Here is a 9,403-nt window from a genome sequence, read left to right on the forward strand (position 1 = left end):
CTCGTGAACCAACGGACATCCTATAGACTTATTACAAAGAAAACTAACAACTTACTCTAAGCCGTCTACTTGTGCCAACTCGGCGAACCTCGAGGGCGGCTATAAAGCTACCTCCAATCCCGCCCCACAAGCCGCGTGCTCACATGGCTTCACAAAGCCCGCAGCTCCCCTAAGCGGTGCCGGAACCGCTAGCCCGGCATTCCGCCACACAAGCAATTTCCCATTTTTTGGGTTTGTTCAGAAAAATGCATGCTTTTTTCTCTCTCTCTTCCATGTGAAGAGGCAAACTATATTTATCCTGTGAAGACTTCCTTGTTTTTGATGAGCAAGATTACATACCCAAGGTAACTCTTATAACCAAAGGCACTGAGATAGTCTAAATGTATTTAAAAAAGTTATTACTCTGATCGTCTTTTCACAGCAAGACTTCTTTTTGATCTGCTTAGGTGCTAGCTCTGAGATCACCATGGTTTAAAACAAATGTTTTTCAAGTGTTTCCTTAGTGCCTGTTTGTTAGTTTAGGGATCACCTCTGTGTTTCAGATGACACCCTTCCAAGTATGGTACAAATATTTGCTTGGGATATATTTTCTCTTGCACATGGTATTTCTATAAGCAGCTTTCCCAAGTGTTTTACCAAAGAGGTGCTGCTTACTGCCCTGTCATTCATTACAGGTGAGGCAATAGGGAAGTGAAGTGATTTGCCCAAGTTTACATAACAGGTCAGCTGCAAATAGAGCTCTGTTTTCCCAAGTCTCAGCCCACTGCTCTATCTACTAGATCAAGCTGCCTCTCTGATAAGCTTCATACTCTTAGCTAGGTTTAAAATCAAAATGCCATGCACTTAGGTTCTTCAGTTATTTAATGCAGTAAAATGATACATTCTCCTCCCTCAGTAAAGTTACAGCTCCTCCTATTTGGTTAACTAGCATTTCAGATCTAAAAGGCATATTATTGAGTTGAGTTCTGACAGCAGGAATTTGTCCCCACTGATTTCTTTCAGGGCATCTAACATTCTTTCTGGCAATTTTTTTCACTATGTCTAAATTTTTATTAACAAGAAGCTTCTATGTATTGAAAATGTTGGAATTAACATTTGGCAAAACCATCAGTTTGCTGTGTGTCACAGTTGTATCGTCACAGAGTCTGATCTTCCAAGTATTTTCAAATTGCTTGTATGATAGGACAGGAATAAATAAAACAGCATGATTAATTTGTTTTTGGATCCACTTGTAGGCAGAAATAAAAAAGGTTTACAGTAATCCGAACAAAGGCTTGATAAATATCCCATAAGGAAGAGAAATGACACAATCAAAAATATTTATCTGATTGCTTAGAAGAGAGCCATAAACTTAATCTTAATTAGGCTGAACTGTTTTGAAATTCATCCTTGGTCATTTCTTCCTCACGAGGACTGAAACTTAAGTTATCATACATTTCAAAACGTTAAAGGCCTAATCTTCCTTCTGCTGAAACCAATAGTGACAGTCACATTGAAGTTAAGAAGAACGTTTGTTCCCACTGACAGCAGTAAGTAGCCAGAAAATTATTCACAGTTATATCACAAAGCGTTGGAAGAGGTTTCTGTGTGTGGCGATATCTGGAAGACAGACAATCAGTTGTGAACTATTCAAACGCAACCTTCTGCAGCTCCTTGGAAAATTTGTCTTTGTAGATGTTTACTGTCTAAGGTCTGATCCAAAACCCATTGGATTTAGTAGGAGGTTTTGTCTCGATTCCACTGGACTTTGGATTCGTGCCTGAAGTCTCAAAATAGTTCCTATTCATGATTTCTGTTTGTTTTGTATGGGAATTAGATTACGTCTTCAATGGCATTACATTGTAAAAGAGGGTGTATGTAGTTTTTATAGCATCATTTAATTCCATTGCTAAACTGTTAGATTTAGAGTGTTCCACTAAGAAGAAAATTACTTTAGAGAACCAAAACCCCTTTGTAATCAATAAATTATTGTTAGTGGAGCTTTGCATAGACAAAAGAGTCCCTCTGCACCCCAATGATGAATACACTGTAGAAAAAGGGCCCTTGGGAAACAGGGCTTTAAAACTGGCACTAGTTCTTGGCAAGTCTTATCCCATAACAAACATTTGGGGGATATGTAGTATCGTAGTGGGTGCCCTGCCACAACCAGGGGAGCCCCAGCTTGGGCTGATGCTTGTACATTTCCCTGGAAAGTGTGGATGCACAAGGTCTGTCCGGGATGGCGTGCCTGATGTGACCTGCTGCAGACGGTGATTTACTGCTATGAAACACAGCACCTGTCTCCCAGCTCTCAGCATAAACTCCCGTAGGCTCTCACAGATGTGTGTTATAAGCCAGCTCATCCCCAGCAAAGCTGCATGCATTCTCATCATTTTGATCCCTGTGGGCTTTGCAAAGAAATCTTACAAAGAGCTCAGCCCTTCCTTGGCCCGCATGGACAGGAATGGAAGCTCTCTGGACTTGCTATCTGAAAGCCTCCAGGAGATGGATGTCATAGAAGAAACTTTGGCAGCCTCTCGGAATCACCTCTCTGTGGTGGCATTGACTGCTTTTTTTCTGCTGTTAGACTATACCGCATAACTAACCCCAGAGTATACTGAGTTCTGTCCATGGTACAAGACTAAACTTTTCCATGATTGGATGACACTGGGGCCTACTGTACATTGAACAGGCGAGGTAAGAGAGAGTCTTTAGGAAAGGGTCTCCCCTGGTCACGACCAGCAGTGTATTTTGGATACGCTCTTGCATGGGAGTCAAGTACACCTCTGGGAGAATGCACTATAGCTGGGGACCAGCACCATAACTAAACCTGGGGAAAAATGGAAATGATAATTGTGCAGTGTGCCAAGCTATACCAGTTGCTTCAGATTCCCTTCTTCATGGCACTTGTTCTTTTCTCTTCCCAGTGCATATGAGCTTTTCTGTCTATTTGCTGTGCTGCCTGAGTCCAGAATCTGGGAACACTGGCTCTGCCCTGTCTGCTGCAAATGGTACGAGTTTTGCTGAAGGGGCAGGGATCTGCCCATGTGTTCTTGTCCAGCATTAGAGTAGATGGAATGAATATCCTTGCTCTCTCTGCAAAGTGACCTCCATGTATTTTCTCGTAGTTTCTTCTGAGCGAGGGTATTTGTTTAATGTGTCCATCAGTGAACGTGGAGGAGGTTTGCTTTGTGTCAGAGGTAGGCACTCCTCTGTTCTCCTAGCAACAGTAACGTGCTGACTGATCAGTGTGGAGTGTCCTGTGGGAGTGTGCAGGCTGTCCCTGCATAGAGAAGTGATCAGAAGTGTAAGCAGCCTTGGTGTTTCTATTGTTACAGAGGGCTGCTAGATATCCAGCTGGGTCACTTCAAATTGTTCATCTGGGGCAGGTGCTCAGACGTTATGTACAAAACCTATATGATACCTACTGAACCCCTCTGAATCAGATCCATGACATTTTTGAAAATGGGACTTAGGGTCTGAAGTTTTCTGTGGTGCATTTGAAGACTGTACTCTAAGTACCTAGTGCTTTTGGCTAGGACTGCACACTCCCCCGGCGCATGCTGTGTAGGCTGCATGCCACCTAGGCCACATGCTGTACTAACCATGTGGTGGGGGCCCTCTTACTGTTAGTGGCCCTGCAGCACATGTCCCCATACTATACCTCATGGTGGGTGACTCTTGTGCCTCATTTGTTATGGCAGTTTCACCACATTTTGGCTGTGGTGGCAGCAGGGGCACACGCTTGGGCTGCTGGGGGTGTAAGGTTGAATAATATTAGCAGGGCATAATTTCCCCTGTCAATCTCTAGGTGAAAATCATCAACCAAGGCCATGAGTATAGTCTCTGTGCTATATCCAGGTTGAAGGCCAGACCCACAAGTGTTCAAGAAAACCAATGGCATCCATATGCATCTGGACCTGTTCAATGACCTCTCTCAAAAAGGGGAAGGTTGGAGACTGGGGTACAATTGGATGAGAAGTGACCATCAAGTGAGGATTTCTTGGCCAGAGACCAAACAGTTGCAGACCTGTCAAGCGGGGATGGACAACCACTGCCAACAGGGGCCTCCAACTCCCCTGACTGACTCTTACAAGCCAGGGCAGTGCACAGCTTGTCCCCACGGTCGTTCCAAGCACATCCTCCACATCAGTGGGCAATAGCAATTTAAAACAATCCATATAACCTGGACGTGTTCCATTTTTCTCAACCTCAAACTCTGATTTTACAGCAAAAGTGGCAGTCCCCAAGTTGCGCCAGATAGGGCAATTTTGCAGAGTCAGTGGCAAATTTATCACAGCAGACAGAAGATGACTCAGTTTCTGGGGATAAGCAAGCTGAATTAGTCAGGCCATTCACTATCCAGAACAGTTCTATTGGATGACACTGCAGCTGCAATGGTAGTGAAGGAAAAGCTTCTTTGCCAATGCCACCTCCACATCATAGTTTTTTAAGAAAGATCTATGCTCCGGCTGGTTGGCTTCAGCACAGATTGAAAAACATCTGCACTCCAGCTGCCAGCTTTCCCATTTAAGCTGCCTCAGCTCCCCCCTATACCATCAGGACCTAAGCCACTGTTATGGTGGGAGTGGAAACCCGGGTAACACAATTTATGGCCAAGGTCAGGGTGCTATTCCACCGATCAACCTGGCTCTTAAAGTTGCCATTGAGGTGAGCAGCAATGTGCCCCTGAGAGGTCTGGAATTACACTAGCCCCAAGAGTCTGGGGGCAGACTGGTCCATCAGCCCAACAGGAGTAGAGAACTGCATCTTTAGGAGGTAGTAGTCTGACCATGACAAGTTTCTTGACAACAGTCCTCATAATCAGATCCCCTGCAATCTAGACAGGCGCAAAAGATTAGGTCCTGTGTGTGCCCTGCTTAATGGGTTTGCTCTGTTAGTATCTGGGACAGACTGATGGTTGTCATGTAGTCCTGCTCCAACCATATTCAACATGTGTTTTGAACTCCTCCAACACAATAAGTCTAGGTGTCCTTAACCCTACTTCAGAAACCAGTTGACTAGTTCAGTCGGTCAGGGAATCAGCTGTGCATCCGGGTAGTCAGTTCACCAGCAGAATCCCCAGTTTATCCCTAGCCTTGAGCACAAGGTAGATGAACTCCAGGCTGACAAATTAGGCAGCCAATATCTATTATGGGCCAGCTTTTTCTTTAAGACCACTATCACTCTTCCTTTTGTCTACCAGTCCAGCTGATCTAGTGTAGACTGCTGCATTGAATATCCATCTGGAACCATCTGGGCAACCAACCCAGAGGCCACATCCCATCAGATCTTGGTGATGCCTGCAAGGTCAGTGGCTGCATCCTAAATGAGGTTGAAGGTGACTGATGTTTCGTTAACCCAGGGGTGAGCAAAATACTGCCCAATCCAGCCTGCCAAGCACTTCCCTCCGGCCCGTGGAGCCCCTTCAAAACCCAGGTAATGGTCGCTGCCTCTTTAAAAGCCTCCTGTGGCAACTGGCAGCACCAGCTGCCAGCGGCAGCATCTCAGGCTGTTTACTTGGGTTCTGGTTACAAGGAAACCAACCCTGACCTCAGCCTAACGCAGCTGGCCTTGCCCCACCATTGCTCAGGCCATGTTTGCAGCTTGAGGGGGGCAGGGGGCCTGGGCCAGAACCTGTGGCACCAGTGAGGGGAAAGAGTGTCTGGGCCACCTTCTGCTTTGCTGCACAGGACTGGAAAGGGCCCTGCCCTAAAGGCAAGCCCAGGAAACTGGCTGCTGGGCAGGCTTTCCCTGTGCTGCTCAGGCTGTGCAGGGTCAGGCTGGGCCACCACTGGGGAGGGGAAGCAGCAGCTGGGCCACAGCTCTAACTCAGTCATCACCAGAAAGAAGAGGTGGTGGCGGAGCCGTGTGCCACTCAGGACGAGTTGAGCACAGCTGGATTGGCAGAGACTCAGCTGCGTTTTCCCCCTGCCTGCGCCGGTCAGTCCCGAGCAGCACATGGCTCCGCTGCCACTTCTGCTGGCTGGTGCCGACCCAACCGGGTCCATCCCGTCTGGAGCAGCATGTAGTTGAAGCCAGCTTCCCATGTGCTGCTGGGGATAGGAGGAGCCCAGCTGGGTCAGCACCAGCCAACAGGAGCAACGTCCACACCTATTTCCTTTTTTTTTTTTAAACCCATCTAATGCCCTCCTCTCAGAGCTGGAGGCAGCACTCACTGTATCACCAGCCTGCAGGGGAAGAACATCTCCCTACTGAGCTCCTGTGCCAGGACAAACTTGGAGGTATGAGCTGGGGCTATGGGGAAGGAGAAGGGCCCAGGTCCTGGGCATGACTTAAAACTGCACCCTGCCAGGGTCAGGGAGGCCTGGTGGGACTGCTGGTGGTGTGGCAGCCCCCAAGAAATGCCAGAACCACAAACCTCCCTGGTGAAAGGTGGGTAGGAGGCACCTTATAACCTCCAGCCACCACAGGCATACACAGTCCTAGCTAGGGAAAGCCCAGACCTGTAAAGATCTTTGAGAGGCCTGAGGCCTGCTGGTTGCAGTGGAGTTGTGAAGCTCCAGGTGAGCCTAGCTGCCTGGAATGACATCTGCGTGGCATGGGCTGCAGTGTAGGGGAGGTATGGAGCTGCAGAATGGATGTCACCCCGAGACATCAAGGGCCTAAATGGGCAGCCTCCTGCCTGGGTAACATCTAAACCAGTTTTCCATCAAGGCATGGTTGGACCAGAAACAGGTGGGCGGGCTGAGATCTCACCCACATTGGGAAGGCCCCCTGTTACAGGCTATCATCCCTACTGCATTCATTCCACTCTGCCGACACGCATACAAGTGACATGAGTTTTACTTTCATAAGTTTGAGGTGCAGTTTCAAAGAAACCCTTGCACCTATCTTCTTGAAACCTGGCAGCTTCATGCCCTGAGAAGGGGCTACCATGCCTGCTGTTTTCATCCCGCTGCACCTTAACATACACAGACAAATTCATATCATAAGTTTTGCTTTGAACAGTTTGAGGTGCAGTTTGACAGAAACCCCTGCACCTGTCTCCTTGAAACCTGGCAGACTTCATGCCCTCTGAAGCAGCTACTACCCCTACAATTTTCATATGAATCAGGCAAGAAATTACAAAGTTATACCACTTTTACTGATTCCCCATTATAGCCTATGGCTGAATCACCAAAACAGCATAAGAACTCCGAAACAGATTTGGTCAAATCAATCTGAATACTGAAACAAATCACTGTCCCTCTCAAATGGTGAAATCTGAAACCAAATTGAAACATAACTATTTCATACAGCCTTAATGTGTATGCTTGAGGGGTCAAAAACACATTGGTGTTTTGTGGTGTTCCTTCATGACACTAAGTCCCCAGGCTGCCAACTGTTTGGAGCTAAAGAGCACTTCACTCTTTAGACCAGGGGCAGGCAACTATTTCAGGTGAAGGGATGCCTACTGAGTTTTGGCAAGCTATCAAGGGCCACATGACAGGCAGCCAGGGCCAGATAAATATTAATTTTCTAAATGTTAGGGGCCCTGTGGGCTGGATGGAATGGCCTGGTGGGCCGCATCTGGCCCGCAGGCCATATTTTGCCCACCCCTGCTTTAGGCCCACCATTTATAAGGCTAACCTTGCTAGTAGGGTGGTCAGGCTCCCACTCTACATTGTTTTTCCTGCCTGGAGAGACTGGAGACAAGTGTTCAATTCCAGCCCTGCAAACTTCTAGAAAATGTGATGAGAAGGTGGGGGCATACAAGCTTCCCATGACCAGTCCCAAGACAGCAACAAGAGCTGTCAAACAGTACCAGAGCACCCAATACTAGTCATAAGGGAGGTGGGAAGCAAGGCTTTTCCCAACTCTGGTCACTGCCCCATGTCCTGCATGAACCAGATTGTTCCTGGGACCCATGGCTAGAATTTGGGTGCTTGACAGTATTCTAGCTCTGGGAACAGAGTTTCTCCCATGGCTGTTAGAACATTGGTAAAAGCCTATGCTTTAACAGCTGAGGGACACTGTGGGGCTCTACTCCAGAGCCAGAACACTGGGCAGGGGGCAGCTACACCAACCACCTGAACTGGAGCTAGTGGCCTTGCCACTGGGAGACAGCCTCCCTGCCCAGTCTTATTAACCTGGGACCAGGAAGGTGGCAGCAGTACTGAATACCCTGACAGCTTACTTCTCAGCAGACTATAAGAGAGCCAGATGCAGTCCCTCTCTCTCCACCCTCTTCTTTACAGGGCATGGAAGGAAGACACACCCATATGGAAGGTGGGTTGCTAGAAGTCATAGGGATTGCACATGGAGCTGCAAAACTTCCTGAAATAGGGGAGTTGCTAAAAGAGCTAGAAATTTGTGGCAGATGCACTAGATACTACCATAAACTGGTTGAAAGCCTGTATGCTTACTCATAGTGCTGGGAGAAAGGAGTGTTTCACAGCACAATTGTAATACTTGCCCATGGCTAGAGCTCAAGACTAAAAATGAAAATGCAAGGAGCTCTACTAGTCTCATAGAAAAGAGATAAGAGTTAGATCTAGTAAAGGACTTAAGCTAAACTGAGGCACCTAAGCCCCAAATGACAACCCAAAAATGCCATAGTTTGGGTAGCTTGCTAAGTAGCTCAGGCCTAAACCTAGCCTAAGCTCTTCCATCAAAGCTGCCTGGAGGACCTGACAGGCACCCTCAGTGCACACACAACGCATATATACCAGCAGAAGGGCCTCCTTACAAAATGTAGTAGCCTCATTTTTTTCAAATGCTACTGCAGTGTCACCTCATTATAAACTAGCCTTAGCAGAGAGCACCTGGCCTAGAAGTAGCATAATTAGATTTAATTCCACCTTCATCCTATGCAGGTTCAAACCTATATTACCATTTCTCAAGAAAGGAAGGAATCCCAGGTTCTTGTTCCTGCTTCCAGTACTTTCTATATTTTTATCCAGTCTTTTGTCAGGCTCCCTCTTGTATTCTCAGGCCCCATGTAACTCTGAATTCCTTTCCATGGAATGACATAGTTGCCCACCCAACTTCTCTGTGGAGGCTGAACAGGTTCAGGTCCCATAGTCTCTTCTCGTAGGGCCTGTTGCCCCCGATCATGCAAGTGGCCCTCCTCTGGACCCTCTCAATGCTGTCCACATCCCTCCTGAAGTGGGGTGCACAGTGGGGTGAGTACTAGACTCAGTACTCCAGCTGTGGCCTGACCAGTGTTACATAGAGGGGAAGGATCACCTCCTTGTCCCTGCTAGAGATGCACCTGTGGACGCACAACAAGGTCCGGTTAGCCCTGCCAATCATGACCTCGCATTGTCAGCCCATGTTCATCCTGGAGTCAATAATGACTCCAAGATCCCTTTCTGCCTCTGTGCTCTCAAGGGAGTTTCCCATCTTATAAGTGTGCTGCTGGTTACTACTGCCCAAGTGCAGCACCCTGCACTTGTCAGTATTGAAACGCATCCTGTTT

This window comes from Crocodylus porosus, unplaced genomic scaffold (assembly GCF_001723895.1).
Source record: "Crocodylus porosus isolate Cpor-Errol unplaced genomic scaffold, CroPor_comp1, whole genome shotgun sequence".
NCBI classification, from domain to species: Eukaryota; Metazoa; Chordata; order Crocodylia; family Crocodylidae; genus Crocodylus; species Crocodylus porosus.